The 23517-nt window shown below is 41.4% G+C and overlaps 1 long non-coding RNA gene across 2 annotated transcripts in view; it reads right to left on the bottom strand.

Moving 5' to 3' along the window:
* The window catches only part of LOC134068073 (uncharacterized), a 59197-nt gene that overhangs the window by 27155 nt on the left and 8525 nt on the right, over positions 1-23517 (bottom strand). The window contains exons 2-4 of one of the 2 annotated variants that reach the window (XR_009936588.1): positions 16181-16313; positions 9632-9750; positions 8320-8374 (exon numbers count right to left, since the gene is read on the bottom strand). This is a non-coding gene — a long non-coding RNA (uncharacterized LOC134068073). The remainder of the gene's footprint in view (positions 1-8319; positions 8375-9631; positions 9751-16180; positions 16314-23517) is intronic. The other variant, XR_009936589.1, reaches the window with a different exon arrangement.

Here is a 23517-nt window from a genome sequence, read left to right as displayed (position 1 = left end):
GGAAATTCAAATGTTTGTTGTGATATACTGTACCGGTATTCTGTTTTAAACAAACAAATCACTAGTCCCACAGCATCAGCATTTGTCAAATGTTGCGATTAAGAGATCACTTTTATAATAATTAATCCATATTACTTGCTGCTTGTTTCTAAGTCATTAATATTTAATTAAAAGTGATGATGATGCCTTTTGATGTCTACTTTAGCAATTTGATACTATTTTTCAAAATATTTAAATCAGAAATCTGAATGATATAGATCTGAAATGTGGATACGAACAATTATACAAAGTTGTTACTTTAGACCAGTGAGGACGTAGAGGCATATAAGGTGTATTCAATGGAACCAAAAGAACAGTTGACAGCTTGTCTCAAACTTGATTTTCGCAGCAGACATTGTCCTACAGCTGTTACCCACCAGAAGAATCCATCTGCAGAATACTCCTCCTGGACCTTTTATAAAGCAGTGATTCTCACTGCTGTTATTCCAAAGAGAGAAAGAGGTCACGACCCGTGGGAATCCCTCGGGGACCCCCGGTCTGATCTGAGACCTGTTATTGTGGAGCCCACACGGCCCCGGCCACGGTGGGGTCACACATGCTCCGAGACATTTTCAACAGGTAAAGAGCTCAAAGAGGACCGTGGCCGTAAAGCATTCCCACAAGACTCGGGAGTAAAAACTCGATATCTCTGTTCTTTACATGTGGATGGAACAAGAGCGCAATGTGTTTCCAAGATGGAAATCAAACATTTGACTTGTTAAATGTAACAGCGAGAGAAAACCGAGCTGCACAATAACGGCAATGTACATTGAGTCTATTTCAGAGATGCACAGAGGTGTATCAGCCCGAACGTCCCCAAAGGAGGTATAGGGGCTTTTGTGGTGTGCTGTCCTGACCCCTAGCGGCTTGGAACGTGCCCTGCATTTGGTGAGGACTTGGCCATAAGGATCCGATTACAGTACACCTGTGGTTAGGTCTACCACTGTTACTGAGTGCGGACTCCTTCAAGAAATATCTGTGGCAGTGATGCACCTCATAATTAAAGGGATTCCTCCAAAGCGGAATAATCCTGGTATGTCTGGATGCGATGTGGTGGGATGTGTTCGGTGTGTTGGGTGCTGTCCTTTCAACGCAGTGGAAAATGATGGCCCTCATTGGTTTTGATTTCCCCCCAGAAAGGTTTCCAGCAAGACCTTAAGTCTTCCTCTGCTTTTTTATTTTTACACAGTAAATGAACTGTAACTTATGTAATTGAAATATTTTGATTACATGCAAAGTCCTAGTTTTAAAATCATCATCTTAAGTCAAGTAACAGATCTGAGAAAATAAGAAATATGAATGCATATTAAGTGTCTATCTTGCATTTTTCCCCCATCGGAAAAGAGAGACGAGGCTAACATCAATACAATATGTGCTGTCGCTATTGCACATCGTCCTGCAGTCTATTTAATCATGCATAGCTGTGTTACAATCACTACACTGTGCCCGACGCTGCTGAGCAAGCACAGCACAGCAGGGTAGCCAAAAGAAAACACAAACCCCCCCGACACCGTCACCGCGCTGACGATTTTATTAGTTAAGTTGAAATGTGTCGTTAGAGCAGAACCAGTGGAGGAGAATCTCAGACAAACAGTGTCTTGTGATTTTATTTTTTATTTTTTCTAGCCATTCCTCAAACTGTTTGCTGTTGCCGTATTGCGTCACATATCATTTTATCTTTCATCAGCTAAGTGCCAGTCGTGCCTAACACCCCCCCCCCCCCCCACACACACACACACACACACACACACACCAACCCTTAAGTCTCCAGCTCCCACCACGCCAGTCTCAGAGCGCAGCAGTCCAGATAGCGATCACATCATGTAAAGCCATTTGTTTGGAGCCGTTGTGTTGGTGGCCACCCATGTTCAGCTGAGGCCCTGGCCCCGGCTCCTGGTGATGAGTTTTCCAAACCCTCGTCATCGGCTGGCAGTCAGAGCAGACCCGAGCGGAGCTCAGAGCTCGGCCCCCCGCCCCACTCCGCCAACCCCCCACTCCACCCCGACACCCACCCACCCACCCGCACCCCACTCCACCCCCCACCACCCCTCCTCCTCCTCCTTCCCAGAGCCAGTGTTTGTTCTTCTTCACCTTAATTCCTGTAAGAGTCAGCCATGTGATGTGCAGGTCAAATGGAGAGGAAATGGCAATCCCAGCTGAGGACAAGGATATAACCTATTAACATTCTCCTGTGTAGGACGGAAAGAATGGAACTCTCAGTTAGTCCTCCCTCATTCTGGGAGGTGGGAGTCTTTTCCAAAGGCAACACGGATAGTCAAAACTGAGCTAGGGAATGGAGATATTTTCACTGTATGTGTGTGTGTGTGTGTGTGTGTGTGTGTGTGTGTGTGTGTGTGTGTGTGTGTGTGTGTGTGTCCATGTATATGTCTACGTGTGTGGTGCTTTCAAGTGCACATATTTTCTTAAAAAACAATTTGTGAATGTCTGAATGTGAAATAGCATGAAACCACCACAGTCCCTTAATTAATTACCAGGTCTAACAAGTCACAGGCTGACAGGTCACTGACAGTTTGAAATCCAGACAATGGCACGCAAGGGCAGAAGCATTCAGCACCAAATGATAGTATTTCCATAATAATCTGCAGGATTGCATCAGTCGCTTCAGAGTCATTAAGAGGTTTATGAAGTGGCTTTTGAAGTCTCCAGGCTCGCAAATATAAAAAAAAAAGGAGCAGGAATTTGGTGATGATTTATGGGTATTTAGACAAGTGGCTAACAGAGAGTGTGAGGATATGGAAATTCTGCTTCCATACGAAACACACTGGGAATGTTGTGTGGGCTTCAGCGACCACTTAATCTATTGGTGGACTAATCTGGTTGGCTGCTCCAGGTCCGATTTCGTCAGCCACACCGCCAAGTGCACTTGACTATTTCGGCTCGCCGCAAGTCTGGGGAGAGGTGGTGATCCGCATGGTGCCTGCTCGGGATTGGGATGAAAACAGATGCCGAGTGTGGCGACTGTTTGCCCATCTGAGTTCTCTCTGGGGTTGCTCACAGTAGCCATCAGTAAATTACAATTACTAACATCATACTCTGTGTGGTCACATGTGTTGAGTTGAGAGCTCATCTAATTACACAGAATGCAAGAACAACTAGAAAAGCACTCAGAGAGCGCAGACCTCTGCCAAGCGAAAACATAACCGCCTCCTGGATCCAGACGGTGTTACAGATAACTCCCAAAATGTAATTCTTCCTTGGGTCATTTAAGACCTTCCCTGAAAATGTCATCAGAATCCATCCATAACTTTTTGAGACATCTTGCAAACAAACAAGCAAACAAACAACCAAACAGACAGACAGACAGACAAACAAACCCCAATGAAAACATAACCTCCTTGGTGGAGGTAATAACAATTGAGTCTACAGAGCGGTCATTCTAATGTCAATGGTGTGAATAAATACACACAAGATTGGGAAAATATGGTGCCATCTACTGGCCAGGCATATAAAACTCCAATAGTCTCAAACGACATACCACAATCCCCACCACCACCACTGGTGTCATGATTTCATCCATGGGTTTCATTGCGCCCCTTGATCTACCACGACAAGAATACGAACGCTTGTTTCCTGAGCTTCATGCACGGCCTGTACAGGTATCAGGCACAGTGGTGGACAGAGGCGGTCATCCCGGGTTCAGAAAGCCAAGTATTTGATCCAAACATTAAGTAAATCAGCTCATCCTAATTAACAGTCAGGTAGATCAGATAATTAGTAGCCCCTTTCACATTGAGAAACGATACATTAGCGTTTAAGAAATAGCGGGTTCAGGGGATTTCGCAATGTGAAAGGTAGACGTGTTTTGGTCCCGGGGTTGTTTGAAACCGGTTTCAGAGGCGAGTGTGAACAATGACGTTAAGCATGCCTTGGACCTCGGAGATAAACTGATAAACACAACTGTCATGCTAGTGCTACGTGGTTTAGTTTCCAAATGATGGCGGGCCACTTGTTAAGTTATTTGAATGCCAAATGAGGTCCTTTTGTCTGTCGAAGTCATATTTTAGTGTGCTGAGTCCTGAACAACTGCTGCTCTGACAGTTAGCTTGTTGGCTAGTTAGCTAGCATTAGGCAAACGTTCTAAAAAGACGTGCTGGCAGCAGACAGTTTTGGTAACCTAGCAACAATAAACACTTGACCGAACCAAGTGCTGAGAAAAGGAGGTTCAGGGAACTCTCAGCATAAAAAACGCGATTTGTTGGACACAGCCATAGATATATGGACACAGCAAAGTTGTCCTGTCTCTTGTGTGTTTCCTGTATTTTAACCTCCTGCCTTGCCAAATATGTCATCAGTCACACACCCCTAATAGCGGGGTTGACCTGTTCCTTTCACATTGAACACGCCTTCAACACGGGTTCAATTGCAGAGGCGGGTTGACTTCCCACCCCGTGTCGACAGTGTGAAAGGAACAGCCTTAACGTTAAATTTGGTCAATGTGAAAGGGGCTAGTGATATCACCTGTGTTAAGTTGGTAGAAAGAATATATGGCATGACTTTTACTTTCAAACGCTTGTCTCCCGAGCTTAACGCATGGCCTGTACCAGGCACAGTGGTGGATGCGGCTGGGAGCTGCATGGCTAACTCATCTCATCCTTGTCTCATCCTCGTCTCATCCTGGTCTCATCCGTGTCTCATACTCGTCTCAATCCTGCTGCTGTGCTATGGGTTTTATTGTGAACCTTGATTCACCATGACAAGAATACGAACGCTATTTTCTCGAGCATCAGGCACAGCCTGCATCAGGCACAGTGGTGAATGCGGCTGGGTGCTGGATGGCTGACTCGTCTCTTCCTTGTCTCATCCTCATCTCATCCGTGCCTCATACTTGCTTCAATCCTGCTGCTGTGCTATGGGTTTTATTGTGCACGTTGATCCACCATGACAAGAATACAAACGCTTGTTTCCCAAGCATCAGGCACAGTGGTGGATGCGGCTGGGTGCTGGATGGTCGTCTCAATCCTGCTACTGCCCCACTGAGGCTAATGGAGGTCGGCACGAAGACGTTACAGGATGGCCCTACATCCCACACCAGCCGTGCCACAGCTGACCTCATCTCTCGGTGACATGGAGCCCATTTTCCCATACTGCCCACTGCCCAGAGGTCGCTCAGACACGGGCGGCACGCAGGCATGAATTTTTCACCGCCATATTTTCTCTGGGTAAATAATCAGGACGAGCACACCCCCAATAGCAGATGGCAGCATATAAATCTTGGACAGAAAAATAAATACGTGGACAAAAACTAAAATGGCGCTTTTTCCACAGGAAATGTGAATCACTTTTTTTTTTTTCTTGTGTATTCACACCTGCTATGTTGGCCAGTGGTCTGTGCATCTGTGATTCAGATGTTTTAATTCCTGAAAAGGATTCCATCTTCCTCAAACCCAACATTGATTTTTTGTTTGTCGAGATTTAATGATGTTAAGTTTTTTGTTGTTGTTGTATTTTTTTTGGAAAAAAAGAGGCTTACCACAAACAAAAGAGGTAGACTCCCATATACATGAAATTACAGTGGTTGTACAGGACGTTTTCAGCCCAAGCTAATATATCCCTTTCCTTTGTGGATGGGAAACTGTTTATTTTGGTTTCTTAAACTATGCAGAGAGAGAGGCACCAAGTTCATGACAGTGAACTCTGGGCTGTAACCAAAATCTTAGTGGTTGTTTGGAGAGGCTGACTTAAACCATTTCATGTGTACTGTTTGAAGATGAAATATTCTCAAATCTTACAGTCTGTCTTCAACTTTCATTGTATTTCCCAAATCCACAACAAACTATTCACAAACTATGTGTACATAAATGTCTTTTTATCTAGATACTTCTAATTTGTCATTTCTTTCTATAGACCGGCTTCAAAACTTGTAAATAATTTGTATCAACAACATGGAATGTGCGCTGTGCTATTTTCATGTCCTGTGCATGCATAATAACACTGAAAGCCAAACCAGCACTGTAATTTAGTAGTGACCTTTACAGAGTAGGCAATACAGGCATACTGTACAGGTCATCCCCATGCAAATGTCTACTCTCCATAGACACATTAATGACTAGGAACAGTCAGTTCTGACAAGTTCTGACAGGCCTTATTCTCCAATAATTACTTTACTTTACTATACCTCTTGGAACTAAACAACATGGAATGTACAAAACATTCTTGCTTCTTGTCATCTCATTGTACTGATGGATTTAGTTGTAGCAAAACATTCTTTATACATCCCTGAAGTTGGCCAACTACAAGCACAGTTGGTCTGAAATGACAGTTCTTTGGAAAGCAGCCAGGGACCAAGAACAAACGCCCTGACCTCACCTTTTGCTTACTTGTAAATATCATAACGGCAGAGGCCATGCAATGTTAATGGGACAGAAAAGTGTGGTCTCATTTGAAATGCAAAGCGGCTTATTAGCTTGGCTGCTGCAGGGAGGGGCCTGCACTGAGATGCCCAGCACCTGCCTTCCATTGTCTTTAATAACTTCTCTCGCTCTCTCACACACACAACACACACACACACACAACACACACACACACACACACACACACACACACACACACACACACACACACACACACACACACACACACACACACACACACACACACACACACACACACACACACACACACACACACACACACACACACACACACACTCTCTCTCTCTCTCTCTTTTCTCTCTCTCTCTCACTCTCTCTCTCTCTTTCTTTTGTTCTCACGCTGCCTTTTATGTACTCTTGCTCAAATGATTTTAGTCCTCCGTTGACAAAGAGAAATGGGGGGATTAATATATATTGGACTAATCTGGGAGAAGTTGAAGAGAACATGGCGGGGCCTGGATAGTATTTCCCAAAGGTAACCAAATGCAGCTCTTCTGGATTAGGAGTCATTTGCCTCAAGGCTTAACTGTGATCAGAAGCCATTAGTGGAACATGGACTGATGGAGAATGAAAGGGAGAAATAAGGACACTCTTTGATTGCCGGATCATATTACACTTCAAATATGAGTGTTTGAATGCCCTACTTTGGGGAGATGTTTGAAGAATTTGCATTGGGAAAGACTACATTCCCACACTGGCATAACCTTTTTTTTAACAGTTTGATATTGTTACTTGGACATACAGTACACAACATGTTCACAGTGCACATGAACGTTCTGCTCAACCCCCTCCACCCACCACTACACAGCAACAACAACAAAGACGTGGTGGGTTTTTTTTTCAGAATTTTATAAAAGAAAATGCCAGTTTTGTCCATTTGTTCATAACTTCACTGATCTGTGCCAACCTAGCCGAGGTCCACCCGAATTTATGCCGCTCGGACTAGAGTCGTCACTCACTGAGAAGTCTACATATTTAGTCAAAATGTGTTTGGACGAATCAAAACGTTTGGGTGGGCTTTATAGGTGGATGGACGTGCACTTGAGTTGATTTTGTTTACAAGAAAAAGGCCATTAGAAAAGCAAGATGTTTAGATTCCGCTATTGTGTCTGTTATAGGAGATAATATTGACTGCACAATAACTTGAAAAGACATAAGGTAAACAGCAATTAAGGCATTTGTTGAGAAGAGGGATGTTTTTGAAGAATGTTTTGTTGCTCTGATTGGTTAAGTCTATCCAATAGTGCGCTGAGGTATTTTCCCCTTGTATCAGTTGAGACACATCCTAATCAAATCCAAATGGTGTGCTAATAGACTCTGGCTAGGCTAATAGGCTAATAGGTCTGGCTACACCAGACTAGTGGCCCACACCACACACACACACACACACACACACACACTGTCAACAACAAAAACCAACGGATGTGGGTGGATGATTTTATCATTTTAAAAAGGCCAGTCTTGTCTATTTGTTTTTTAAAACTGCTTAATCTAGCATCCTGTCCCTTGCAGTTTTTGTAACAACACAATCCCTAAAACTGCTTGCATAATTTGTATAGGCTAATATCAAATTATATGATTTCTCCAATGCAGGAAGAGTTATTTTTTGTCAGTGAAGCGAACACTCTCTATTGGCTGCCTAACAGGAGCACTGTAAACTGTTGGTATATCAAAAACTCAAGCTGTAGGGTTTGATGATGTGACCGGGAGTAATAATCTAACAGGGCTGCACATAATATATCATTGGTCGCTCATAAAGTCATGTCAATACTGCAGACTGAAGCCATGTGTTTATGTCTGAGCCGCCATGCCACAAGCAATATTATTTTCACATGTACGGACAGTACGTGCACAGCATATACGGCGATGTCATGGGTTCAATCCCTACCTGATGTTGGCTTTTCACAAAGTCAATCTGGTGGCAGCTCCCTCATATAGTCCTCCTATAACGAGCAGAGAGGCCATCAGTTATAAAGCGTACAGTACACATTTACAGTACTTTGTTGTCTAATTGTATTGATTACAACCATGGCTATAAAGATCCACAGTTTACACAACCTGGGGTCTATTTATGGATGATAAATTCAAGTTCAAACTTTCCTTTGGGTGCAAAAATGATATTAATAGGAGGAGTTTTGAACTAGACCAATGTCTGCATTAGCAACTAAATGGTTTATAGCGTGTAGTAGCAGCAGACTTGGAGCCACATCAAAAGAAATCGCTATTTTCAAACCACTGACAAGGCTCAAAATGGCCTTACACTTCAGTGGTAGTGTGGATTGGGTCCTTACAGAGTACCGAAGTGTATAGAGAGGTCATAACCAGGGCTGTTTCTGAAGGCAGCACATTGCCTTAGGCTACTTTGTGTTCCGGCAGCATCAAATTATTTAATCAGTGGGCACGCTCGACTTCTTGCAGTGCTGCACAGATCTGGCTGAATCTTACAATACAAACATGCATCACCTTCAGTCAAATCTGCACAATGCTAGAGGAAGTTGAACGTGTGACCAGGTTGCTTTAACTCCGGATCTTTCCTGTAAGACATAAATCTAACATACATCCTATATTCTGACTACAGCAAGCTACAGTGAGCAAGGGCCATACCATTTTAGATATCATTCCTATGAGAGAGGTCGTGTTTACATCAAGTACCCGTCTTGTGTCACTATTAGGACATTATTCTCAAATGTCAACTGAGTTGAGGAGTAGCTCTAGGAGTAATTCTCATAATGCATTAAATTGGTTAACACAGGTTAGACTCAGCACCTACAGTACATGAGGCACATATACTTCTGGCTGATGTCTTCAAACTGTATACCACCCCAGAAAATGAGTACATTTCTAAACTACCAGCAGAGGGTGCTAACGCACTGTTAAACCCCCTATTCTATAGTGACCCATCAGTTTCCCCATCACTGACAATATGTCATTGTCACTTTCCAAAATTCAGAAGAAGAGTTCTTGTGGTGCTTAAAATGCATTATATGGGCTGCCCTGATAGAGAATCCTAATTTTGTGTCAGTTATGAATAGGCTGCCTGAAGGCCAGACCAAAATGAGTACCTTGTACGTAGTTTTATGTTACTGCACAATATCTGAACACAGTAAATGTAAGTTGTATTCAGCCACTTTAGTCAGCTTATACAACATATAGTCCTTCATATAGGATAAAAAGTATTGTATATCTCCTCAATTTCTTACCTCTTAGCCTATACACCCATATGGATAAGCATGTGTATGTCTGTATGTCCACATGAGGCTGAAGACAGTCCATTACATAAATGTGTTGCCCCATCAGGCCACCATTTCATGTAGTATAACTGCAGAAACACAAGGTGGTGACAGAGCATAGGTTTTATTTGTATAACCACAAGAGCTTTGACTAAATGCTTTAGGCAGATGTTCTACTGGAATGGTTTCAATAGCTTAATGTAGAATAAAATTACTGTTACTAGTGATGTTACACTGGAACAGTTTGAAATTGGATGTCAATTTGAAATTGAAGGATAGGGACTATGCCATTATCTATCAGAAATGAAGAATTAAGAGTTGCATATTCAGATAATAACTGAAGTATAAAATACAGTATGTGTACATGCCTAATGCTGGTTTTATAACAACAATGGATGCCAGGTTGTTAGGAAAGAGCAAAGTCTTACAACAGGGCATTCTACTTCACAGATTGTGAGAAAATTAACTCTCTCATTAATTTTGGACCATAACAAAGTATTCCAAAGGTGAGGTACAGCCATGGAGAGCTTTAGGTAGGGCCAAGACTGGAACCTTGTGGAACACCACCATTATTACTAGTACTGTACAATTTCCAAAACCACAACCTGGAATGTTGCACTGAATAAAGGAGTTAATTGCCTATGCTGTTACTGTGTCAACATCAACCAATATTCACTGTCAGGGGTTGTGACCTGATCTTCAGCAGTGCTAATTTAAACAAGTGGAAATGAAAAAAAGACGAGAACAGGGCAATAAACTGCTTTAGGGTTGGTGTTAAGGACCAAAGCACCAGGTGCGACTGCTGCGTTTTTTAACGTCTCCCTGATAACGTCACTAAGTTATGGTTTTATTATTGTTGGACATTTCTGCTACACAGAGCAGGCTGAGACACCTTCCATAATAACAAAATAATAAAATGAAAAGCTCATATAGAGGACTTTGTTAGGGTCCATAGCACACATAAACATATGGACGCCTCTTTAATTGTATTATGTGTGAAGTGGCTGATGTTGTGTATTGTCTTTGCTGTATGCTGTTTATGTCGCTAACATCATTTAGGGAAGTTTTAAGTTTAATTTATATAGTATAGTAAGTACCAACTATTTCCATCACAAATAACGGGTAGATCTTGTTTGCTAAGGGAAGTTTGGCACTGCAGTTGAGTAAACTCAAAAAGAAAAAAGAAAAAAACACTGATTATTTTCAGACTGATTCAACAACCAAACAATGAAATGCTGAGATCAACAGACACTTCAGAAGATCCTTGAGTAAATAGTCTTTTTTTATGACAGAGCTGAGCAAGGCTGATGACTTGAGGACTAACGGTGATGGCTCATCCAAGCCTTTGATATTCACCTCTGCATGAAGTGATCTTTGCTGGGTAACAGTTTTTAACGTTTTTAACTGAAAAGGTCTGAGGTGTTTTTATTCACCCAAGCTTTAATCCAATCAAACTTACACATGTACAAAGACTGTCAAATGACTGATATAAGGCAATAATGTGGAAGCTATCCATACAGGGCCATTGTTGACATTACAAGGGTTTCAATATCAAAGGGTTAACATTACATTGAGCTCACCTACTTCATTTTGAACATTACTTCAGAGTGAAGTTCAAGGGAATATTGTAACACAATGCTCCCATAGCACCTTCAATCTGGAAATGATTCTGATCAATATACGCTTTTTTCCTGAAGTAGATTGCATTATACGATGCCCATACGATCCAGTCAGCCAACTATATTACATAAAGGAACACACCAACAGTCTTTCCCAGTGTTAGAGTAGCAATGCCTTCCCTGGAAGAGAACACAGTTTCAGATATGTACAGCATATGCTTAGAAAGTTGCTGTATCATTTTACATTGGTATGTGTAGCTAATAGAAGTCACAATATGTAAATGGAAACATGTTTGTCACTTTTGGGAGCTATGGGCTAGTTGGTTCAGTCCACCTAAGTACAGTAAGTACAGCTATGACCTTCATATCAGGGCTTTACATTATAGTATAAGTTGCCATGCAACTCTATTGAGAGTTCAAGCAGCAAGGAAGCACAGAGCTCTCTATGCACCTTTTGTGTTGGTGAATGTTCCCAGAAGTCAATCATAAATCAGCAAAGGGTTCTTTTCTTTCGTTTTTCTTTTCTGACACTTGCAACATTATGAAGCGGCCGTTTGTTTGCTGAAAGGGAGGTGCCAGGCTTAACACCAGGGCTTTGGTGCCTTTCAACACCTTTGGCACAGCCTTCCCTGGCAGGGCCCTGAATGAGAGGGTGATCTTAGCTACCACCTGTGAAGTGCAAAGGATACTCCTGCCATTTTCATCGGGAGCCCCATAATACTCTTAACGCTAATCTGACGCTATTTCATTCTCATTTATTTAAGTCCTGCATTCTTCTGATGATGTACGTCTTTTGGAGGCTGACAAGGCATGTATAACTGCCTTGGATATTTAGGACATGTCTCATCTTATTAAGTCATTGTTTCCAAAGCATGCCAAGCTTGGGAAGCACCTGGATACAGGTGCATCTGTTTGGCTGCTCTCCTGAAAGCTGTTTTTCCGTAAGCTACCTCTGCCAGAATGAGAGATTACTTGCTTCCTGTTCTTACACAGGTCATAAAGGCTCAGTCTCACACCATATGCATAACTGCACCTTAGTGCACAAGAATGACCTTGACCTTATACAATATTCATAATAATACATATACTGTACATAAAAATACATACCACTCATATATTTAAGTAAAGTATAGTAAACCTTCTAAAGGGTGACCTACTGTACTGCAGTCATTGAGGTTTGGGTACTTACAGTACTTAACACTGTACATCACAGAAAATAAAGATTTCCTAAGATTGCCTGATGCACTGTAAATGCATTTTAATATGTGCAGGTAATTCAAGATTGAATAATAAATAGCTTTTTTTCCAGAGTTAATACGCTGAGTAACTATGTTATGTAGCCTACATGTACCATTCCATGAGCTTATATTTAAGATGGTGCATGCTTTCTTTCTGAAGAAAGACTACTAGGCCAGCTCTTGTACTGTATGTCAGGGAGAGACCTACAGTACACTCAGGGTGGGATTTGCCTCATGTATCGGCGTTGACCTCCTTAAGGACTCCATAACATTTTAAAATGGCCTCCGACCATGGTTTGTGAACGGTGAGGCCAGGGCCTAGATCTGGTCTTCCTACAGTAATTTCCCGCATATAAGCCGCATTGTGTATAAGCCGCAGGACAATGTTTTATGCAAGTTAAAAGAAACAAAACCATATCCACACCATATTAACTGCCCCCCTGTATTAACCTCATAGCTGAAGAAATTTTGCAAAATCAATGTATAAGCCGCGGCTAATAGTCGGGAAATTACGGTAAATCAAGGCATTAAGGAACGGACTTAAGAGAGACCAGTACAGAAGTCCCTGCAGGAGTGCCCATTTAGGCTAAGACAACTGGTCTGATTCTAAAACAAAAATGATAGCTGTAGATTGAATACATGTTGAAAAAAAATGTTTCATACCTTTTGAAAACTGAAACAAACAAACCAAAGAGTAAGGGTTTTGTCAAATCATTTCAAAGGGATATCGAAAGCTTAGCAAAGTCTAACAGCTCTTTAAATGCTAACAGTGATGAAAATATGATTTATTATGATACATATATAAGCAATTCATAGATTACTTGACCTTTCTGTGAAATCTAGCACTCTAGGACAGGATGTACAGTACTGTAAGTGCCAAGGGGAGTCCTTTCCAAGGGGAGCTCCTTTGAAGTCATGGCTAAAGCGACCATGATTTTGCTGCTCAAATTGCTGCCCATGGCCTGGTGCTAGTAAGTGAAGATAAACGGCCGTTTTCATGCAACCATAAGTATAAGCCAAACAAATTAGCAGTCAAATAAGCTCCAACATCTGTGTAATACGTTAACGACAAAATGCTTTCAAATACCAATTTAGAAAAGTTTGTTGTCTCTGATGTAAATGTGTCCTTTCATTTTTTTTTTAAGACATCTCGCCATAGTCTTGCTCATTGTGCCTAAATAGGAAAATAGCCCTGATGAAATCAATATCTATTTCCATATGACATGATGGTAATAATACATCTTTAAGCCTCCACAGATGGTGCCACTGGAAGAGACGGTTAGTGGTACATCTCATCGTTTAGGCCATTGTGTAGAAGACTACCGCAACACCACCGCTCTTCCACGGAATATTCCACCTTGGCTGGTGTGTGTTTTCATAGAAAACAGACACCATAGAAAACAAACAAGTGGCCTTGCCAAGCAGTGGCCATAGCATTTGACAGGAGTAATTAGGTGTGCTGCAAAAAAAGTGGTTTGTATGCTCCCCCTTCAGAATCCTTTGTTGCTCTTTAATCTCTAACAATTTTAGTCACCTGCTTTTGGTCTAATTATGAAAATCAGATGATTGGGTTCAGACATTGTAAGGGTTTTGTGAAGGGTCTTTGCTATGTGGGGAACTGTAGAGACGCCATTGTGAACCCAATAGTCTCAAAGTGCTTAAGGTCAATTATGATTTTAAGTGCTTTCAAGGTAGGCAATCCTTGAGGCAATAGTATTTATACGACTGGCTATATAGATCTAGAGGGAATATAACATCTCTCAAGATCATCAATATCAGACAGCGCCATATTTTCACAACCAATGCACATGCCAGAGTGTAGAGGAAACATACTGTAAAGACTTCTCCGTAGCACCATGGGTATAGTGACCCATCGCATATCTTAAAACCGCTCAACTAGACCCAGAGAAGAGACCGCTTTTGCAGCCCTCATGTGTCGAAGGCCCTCACTGAGATCCATTAATGGCCCTAATTGGAGAAGAAGGGGTTTCTACTTGACGCTCTTGCACTGACTGACTGGCCTCAGTGGAATGCAGCTTAACTGCCACTCTCCTTTATTTAACTGCTGACAGTTCTTGGGCGCCTTCAGTGGACACCTTCACACCACGGGGAGCTCAGTCTGTCTGGTGTCTCTTCTTGTTTAAGGGTGTCTTACTACCCAGCTCTCAATACATTACATGGACATCATAATATACAGTTCAATGATAAAACTGTCAGCTTAATATGGAGTTGTGATCTTAAGAGATGTTAAGGGCATAACCTTATTAGACAAACTCTGTAGACATAATCTTCATGAAATCAACGATTAGGTGGAGGGAACTCACTGAATTATAGATATACTGCACAGCAGAAAACACATTAATGTCCCACTGGATATATAACACTGGAACATGGCATTGCGATAAATGAAGGTTAACTGACTTGCAGTGTCAGCAACAGGGCCATGGTGATTTGACTCATCTACTGTAGATATGAACAATGAAACTTTGGTGTGTCTGGTCTTGGCTGAGTTTAAGTGACTAAATATCTTCATAACAGTGTGGTTTGTGAAGATTCAGAGTAGTTTGGAGATTGAGAACCCCACAGTGGGAAGGATATAACACATCTGGCAGGCCATTTAAGCTAGTATCTGATCCAGATTCTAGCCACTGTTAATTTGCTATGCCCTGGTTGATAAATACTTATCTCACTATAGGGCTGGAAAGGGATTTTACTGGAAGCTTACTAGCAACACCTAGAACTGAATGGGTCGAACAAATGGAATCATCTTGGAGGGAATGTTTGTCGACGTGTGTCATTTCAAGGGACCATATTAGGGTTTGACAACTCGTATTCTGTGAGCATGTTTTCATAGGCAGTCTCAGATTCTGCCCTCTCATGCTAAAATGTAGTCACAAGTATGCCCCATTCAGCAATAATGAAAGGGAACATGATCCTTCAAAGGTGAAACTTTCAAAGGTGAAACACTACCGTCTGCAAGTTCTTTTCCACGTATACACATCCTGCACAGAGGCTCAATTTAAATAGGTTTCCGGTCAGGGAATTGAATGCTTATGCACTGCCATATGCATGGAAATGTCTGATCTTTTCTTAATGTTCTCCTGTAGAAGAGATGCCTAAAGCTGCATCAGTGCTTTCTCCAAGTCTGTGAGTTACACAATGGCACACTGGCAGGTGTTGCCCAATAGATACTGAGTATAGTGAAAGATATCATCACTGCCCTTTCTTTGGTTCAAAGGCATAATGACACTAGCTTTTGTTTGATTCCAAGGCAGTTTAAGAGGAGCCAAACACCTGGAAATGCAATCTATCAGGGATTTACAGGGATTAAATAAAGTTCAGTACTTTGGTACTCTGCGTTTCATTCACTACATGGTAAAAATGTTCATTGTGGGCTAGGTGTGGTAGTCTAGTCTCATGGCAATTTTGAAACAGTTTTTCTACTTCATATACGTGGCTCTGGCAAATATGAATAATATATAATAATAATATAATAATAATACCTTAAAACATTTTTTTTATTTCACCTGCATATGCACATATGCAGTTTCTCTTTGACAAACAAACCCTTGTCCATGTTGGAGATGATTTGTCTCCGGTTAGCTGCTTGCAATGGCACTGTTGCTCACTGTTTTGTGCAGGAAATAGGGCAAAGATCTTACCAGCGTTGGGTGTGAGAAAAGCGCTGCATTCCTTTCTGTGTAGGACACCAGAACAGGTGGGTGTTGTCCACAGGCACCAAGGTATGTATGTCAATACTCGTGCCCTCCATCTGAACCTCCAAACCCTACCTGGCTTGATAAAAGGAGAAAGAGACACACTGAGAGGCGTGGTCAGCTAAGTGACTTTTGTGACTAAGTGGCTGAAACCGGGACAAGACCGTTGAGTGAAAAATTAATGGACACTGAAAGAGCTCACTTTGGCTGCAGATGAACCTTTTCTATGCAGGTGGTCCCTGTCACACTACTGGGCCGACCGCAGTGGGGGTTCATGACCTGGAGGATCGTACTGCTTCAAATCAGACCCACACACACACACACACCTTTATGTGTGGAATTGATTGCTGTTACTTAAAGAGTTTGTTAACTTTAGGTCAAGAATGTAAGATATGCCCTACTCACAGAAAATCAGGGATATTCGGCTTTCAGGTGAAATTTCAGAATGAACCTAAAATCCACCATAATCCTTACAGGTGAACTTAATGTGACTTTCTCTAAACTTTTAAATAAGCAAATGCATGTCTTTCTCTAGACACTGTCTGTACTGAAAGTGTAAACTTCATCCGAAATCCAGATATCCTTAACTTTTTGTGAGTAGTTTCTACAAGAATTAGTCAGGTAACAGATAACTGACAGTTAGAAAAGGTTATAGTAACTCTATGAATACATTTATGAAGAGCACACACACACACACACACACCTGTTGCTCCCATTAGCTAGTCCAGGCTATTCTCTCTATGCGTTTTTGGGTATCAGATCAGAACAGATGAACAAATATGATCAAAACATTGCCATTTTTAGACTTAAATTCCATAATGCTCCTTTAATATTGATTATTGTGTTAAGTGAAGAAATGATTATCCCTAAAAAAAAGAGAGAGGTGACAGTTGATTAATGGTGTCCTAAGTGAACTCTAGACAGCTCTCCCCATGGTTTGAATTTTTGGCAGTGACCCTGTATTAAAAAGGTGAACTTTCCAAGGTTAAAGTGATGTTGCTTTAAAAGCAGGACCGAAATAATAGACCCCTCCTCTATCGACGGCGTCCTCTCCTGTCAGGGCAGTGACAGCCTCACAAAGGGCCATCCTGCAGACTGCAGTGCACCAGGGGAGAAAAAAAACACATCACTTAGACGTGTCAGTCACCAAGCTGGTTTGCTTTGATAACTTTGGCATATTGTTAGACTTAATCTATATAAAGGCATGTTTGCAAAGCAAAGAAGCAAAGGAGAATGCTTTATTTGCTTATTTCTTAGGGCATGTTTAAATGAATTCATTACATAAACTCTTTCTGTATTTGTTTGTAAACACTATGGGAGAAAATCATGCACTGTGCAAATTGACTTTTGCATTGTGGCCAGAGTAGCGGCTTGTTTGAGGTTGCCTTTCTCCAGCTTAGCGTTTGTGTCTGTTGCACATATTTGTTAATATTTCAGCATGTTGCATCCTATGGCTTTTGAGGATTTGCAGCTTGTGATTTTGATGTAAATTATAAGAGGGACAAAACTATACTTGTTTGTTCCGTTAGGTCAGCATTGTTATGGACTCATACGGATGATATTTCTCTCCAAACAGGCATTGTCTTGTGAATAGGAGTCTGCACACAAATTCAAAACCAGTAAGTAAGTAAGTTAAGTCGAGGTGAATAGCAGAACCTAACGAGACATGTTTAAAAAATATACATTTCCTTTTTCAACAGTGACATCAATGACAAAGATGTTTCTGAGTCAAAAGTACCTTGCAGACAACCAAGTCCTCCAGAATCACACGACTAGCACACAGAACCAGAGGGAAAATGTCTTAAACTCTTCCAGGCAAAGCTCATAGTCTGTGTGTGTGTGTGTGTGTGTGTGTGTGTGTGTGTGTGTGTGTGTGTGTGTGTGCGCGCACACGTGTGTGTGTGTGTGTGTGTGTGTGTGTCTGCCTGCCAATTCCCAATCAGAGAGAGTATGCTTCTGATGCAAAGCACGGCAGACGGGACAGACTGTAGCTGATCACCAGTAAAGCTTGAGATGGAGGAGATATGGGGCAGGGGGGGCAAGGGGGGGGCAAGCGCCAGACAGCCATGAAGGAGTCTGCTGTGGGATAACGCTCCAGCCCCAGTCTGAGGCCTTGGTTGGGCCTGATGGCATCTGCCAGTGTCCTCGCCAACAACCTGCCATGGCACTAGGTTCTGCACTAGTACAATTAACAATATAGCTGCAAGCAGCAATGTGGGGGCCAAGCAGGCAGGACAAAAAGGCCAGAGTTGCCATGGTAACTGAATGTTGCTACGTCAGGTATGTAGTTCTAAGCAGTCACAACAATTTTGATGTCAAACAACCCAAGATTGGCCGAGAAGCGAGCTCACTTCCTGTTCAGCGGCTTCACCGCCAATTTTGATTGTCTGTTGCGGGCGAACGGTTTAAGATATCCCTCCGAAAAGCAAGGCCTATATTAGACTCGGGCTGAAGATCATCCGTGTGAAGTTTCATAAAGATCGGACACATTTTGCGACCTGTGGAAATGTTTTAAGGATTTTCATTAAATCCAATATGGAGGCCGTATCAAATAGGATGATGTCACAAATTGAGCTGGGTCAACCTAAGGACCTCCAACAGTATAACCAGGCACCAGTAGCAAGTTTTAATTCCAAACACATCAACAGCTACAGTCCAAAAGGCCTTTTTGCTAATTGCAGCGCCCCCTAGAGGTCAAAGGTCACAAAATTTCTTGAGCCTCCTTCTGATGGGGTCCTGAGTCCATGTACTAAGTTTGGCTTTGATGTGTGCAAGAGTTGCTGAAATATGATCCCACTTCCTGTTTGGCGGCTTCGCCGCGAGTTTCGATTGGCTGTTATGGGCCAACGGTAAAAGTTCCGAAGACGAAAAGCACGAGCTGAATTAGTCTTGGTCTGAAGATGCTCTGTGTCAAATTTGGTGAAAATCAGAGAAAAAATGTGACCTCCAATACATTTTAAGTGTTTTTGATAAAATCCAAAATGGCGGAAAATCCATCATGGCGGAAAATGACGTCACAGGGTGCGTTGAACTCGGGCAGGTCCAAGTATTCCAACGATACCTGACTTTTGAAAATTGGACTTACGGGTCAAAAGTTACGTGCGTGAACGCACATCCAACTTTGACCTGTTGGTGGCGCTAGAGGGTTCAGGGTGCCAGCATGAAACTTGGTGACATGAATGATGGGACAGTGCCAAATCAGTGTGCCAAATTTCACAACTTTCCCGTAGTTGGTTCTATGGGCTGCCATTGACTTCAATGGCAGAGGAATAACAATAATAATAGTTTATAATAATAATAATAAGAAAACTAACAAACACAATGGGGTCCTCGCAGCTTCGCTGCTTGGCCCCCAATTATTACATATTAGAACTTTTTTACCTTACCTTACCTTAGGGCCTTTGTAGCTAAACGTTTCAGTTTGACGTTTTTAGTAGGGACAAAAATGATAAAAAAAAATCTGTACTCTAACTCTTACACCAACTCTAACTCAGTATTACAGAGTCATAATGCTAAAACCAGCACACATAAAATGGCATGAGGTAAGCATGCATGGCAAAGTAAACCACTTATTTGTGCTACTGACAGGTGAACCGCCAAGTAAGAACAAGTACTTTACTGCACACTTGGCCCTAAAGATTCCACTCTACATAGCGTTTACACTTGTAGGTTATAACGTTTATATCCCAACTCAAAATGGGGGGGCGTAATGGGGCGTAAACAGATCTAAAAATAGAGCTCTGGTTGAAAAAGAACTGCTAAACTGCAACTAAGAACTGCAGAACACCATTTTTACAATATTTTTTTTTAAAGCAAAATTAATCAATTGCTATATTTTACAGAGTTTCGTTTAGTGCAATGAGCACAACGTTTGGAGCGAGGAGAGACTGCACGTCATGCCAACGCTGTCAGAGGACTACAGCTCCAGGTGGCGGAGAGATTTTCGACAGAATGCTCTGGCTGTGCCGAATTCTGTTACTTAAAGGATCTCACCACCAGATGCTCATTTGGAAAGAAAGTTAAGTTTTTTAATCTTCGAGAAATTCAACTCTGGGACCCAGAAAAAGGCAGTGTTTTACAGCCTGAAGTTGAAAACTCTGCTGGTTCCCCATGTCATTGCTTCTAAATGCCTCATAAATAATAATAATGATAATAAATAACATGTGAAATCCCAGGGAAATTAAATCGATTAACTAGTAATAGAACATTATTAAAGAATTACACGCTACTGAACTGTTGTCATTGTTACATGACAACGGCGAAGAAGAAACAAATGTGTTCCTTTGTGACTCACAGATAGCACAAAGCTTTAATGAAAACAAGGGTGTTGAGTGAGAAGGTTTGACTGAAATGATGGATTGTTCCACACTGAGAAGAAAACTTTCTCTCTCCCATGGGTGGTCCGTGTGTATTAGTGACGTATGTTCGCAAGCCAAACAATGACTTTTTTTGTCCTGTACGTACCTTGCGCCAACGAAGGACCAATTTGTCATAGCGATGTGAAAACCAAACCTTGAAGTAGAAAATGTTGAATAACCACAATAATCTGCCAACTAAATTACACATAAACTATTACAAGACAATATTCTATTTGGAAATAGATGGGAAAGGGAGGATTTGCTTTGGTTTTGCTTTTGTTTTAGCTCCTATGTTATTGCTCTTTCACAGTCAACTTTAACTAATGCAATTAGCCAATCATGAGGGCTGCAATTAATTGTGCTGCTTGTGACTGACCCTATGGTTAATTATGTCACACATATTGCTGCGCTTTGCACTCTTCTGCTAAATAAAAGTGACTTGAACATACGTATATGGCTTTTAAATTCAAGCATTTCCCCCCTAATCACTCAGCCCCACTGCAGGCTATTGCAAAAGCCATTTCTCAGCAATCAGCATTGCTGTAAACAGAGCCATAGATGGCAGTGTTCTGCCTTATTCTCAGAGAAATTCAGTGCTGAGCGTAGTGCCCATTCCTGGGTCACTTTCTGCCGCAATTTCATCTCTGATAGATGTATCGCCAATGCTCTGTGTATGTTTAGAATAGACAACATGCTTAGTACAGCATCTAAAATAGAGGTCAAGGCCTTGTGTTGTCTTCAGATGAGGTTGCACACTATTCTCTATTCATAATCACAGCGTTACCATCCTGAAAAGGACATTAGAAATGACTCAGGCAAGCCTCTCATGGGATTAGTTGTTGGCATATGAGCAGACAGAATTCTGTAAAACACTCTCCACACCGAGCACACTTCAGGGCGAGTCAAGCCAAGCCTACGCTGAAGTGACGCCGTATGATGTATTTGACAGCTGGGTAGTTTAGCTGCTCATTACCTTTGAAACAAAATCACAGATGATATTATGCAACAAAACAAATTACTAAAGTTCTCAAAATGTCTTTTCAATGGAGTCAAAATGAGAAACTTGAATTGTCTATCTTTTAAAAAAAAAATTGAAAATGACCTCAAGGTGTACAAGGTTTTGATATAATTTGACCTTTTATTTATTTATTTATTGTTTCAATTCACGTCATCTTACAGTGGCTGATAGGCAGAACACAATATTCCAATGTTAGGGCATATTGGGATGCTGTCTACTCAAGAGTTTAAACAAAGGGGGTAGGAATAAAATACTGTATTTAAATGTACAGCTTTATAATGCAATATATGTTTATACAATTCAAGTAAATTACATGCAGCATTGTTCTAAATAATAATAATAATGATAATAGTAATACCTAACTACCTTTATGTAAAACAATGTCATTCATGACTATTTTAATTCAGTGAGATTTGTGCTACATTACAGTATTTTTGGAGTACTTTTTGTGTTTTTTAACTATTTAAGAAATTGGCTGCAATTTTATACACTGACATTTTGCAAATATTATTTGGTCATAAATCCAATAAAATTCTTTATATATATTAGCTCTGACCTGTCATTAAATTCCCCTATTGCAAGATAAATAAATCTTCTCACTAATGCCAATATTGACTCTATACCGTATGCAAATAATACAGTAATTCTCCCCTTTCATTCTTTCTCTCTTTTTTTGCTTTTCAGGGCAAAGCTTTGTCATTTGGAATTGAACATTCACCAGCTATTTCATTCTCCCGACTTGTATTTGAATAGAAAAATTCATAACGGCGAGATTAATGAGTCTGAATTGTAGTTCAATGGTGCATTTCCGCTCTAACAAACTGGTCCCCTCCCCTATTTGCTGAGTTATAGAGGATTTGTTGACAAGTTCTACTTGAACAAATTGTGTTTAGACAACAGTATATTTCACTGACGTCTTTTCACAGCAACTGAGGCCAAGGTCGGTTTTTATATTCTACTGAAATCATAAAATGACACTCGAGATAAACAGAATGTTTACACGGCCCATGTGAGCTGAGGCTGATATGTAAATTTAGCCTTATTCTTTCATCAAATTTGCATTTGCCCTCTTAACCAAACACTATAGGGCTCCAATTCAAACAACTTTAATGATGGCAAACCCTTTATGACCGATTGGCGTATCAGGGAAAATGGGCAGAGCGATTTAGACGGGAATGAAAGAAGGAGGCGCACTAGCTATCGCCCACCGACTGACAATAATTGGATCAACTTTCCTGAGAAATGGCCGTGTTTTGATGCTCTAGTGGCTGGCTGGCGATTGCCTGGCTTTCTCCTATTTATCGCTTGCCTTTTATCTGCCGTGAGCAGACCTTTCTACAGCCGCCATCCCGGGCCCTGCTAATCAAACAACTTTTTAATAAGACTTAAACAGCAGCTCTGCCGCCTGTGGAAGGCGCCTCAGCTCTCCCAGTCTGACACTGGGAATGATGGCATGAATATCAATTAAGATTCTTCTCTCAGACTCGCAAGCGTGTGGACACACATACACACACGCACACACACAGAGAGATGTGCACACACACACACACAGTCACACACTCTACAGATATGCACTCTGAAACTATTTTTTGTTTGATCACAGTCTTCACACAGCCCTACATGTTTCATATTTCACATTATGAGAATGAAAGGGATATTTTACATTTCACATTTGGAGTGTTGGTGCTTTTCTTTAACACAGCTAAGAGTTTTGTCTGCAGCTTTTGAAGAGAAAACAGTTTGCTGGCACCAGTTTCCAGTTTCAAGCAAATGCAAATTTGGCTTCCCGCTCCGCATCATGATTTTATTTATATTCCCTGTGCTCACAGAACGTCGACACAAATATACCTACGAGTACAAATTTATAAATGACGCGCACCAATACTATAAAATAAACATCCATCCAA

This window comes from Sardina pilchardus, chromosome 20, assembly GCF_963854185.1.
Source record: "Sardina pilchardus chromosome 20, fSarPil1.1, whole genome shotgun sequence".
Taxonomy (NCBI): Eukaryota; Metazoa; Chordata; class Actinopteri; order Clupeiformes; family Clupeidae; genus Sardina; species Sardina pilchardus.
Note: the sequence above shows the minus strand (reverse complement) of the source record. Positions and strands in the feature narration are given on the sequence as shown.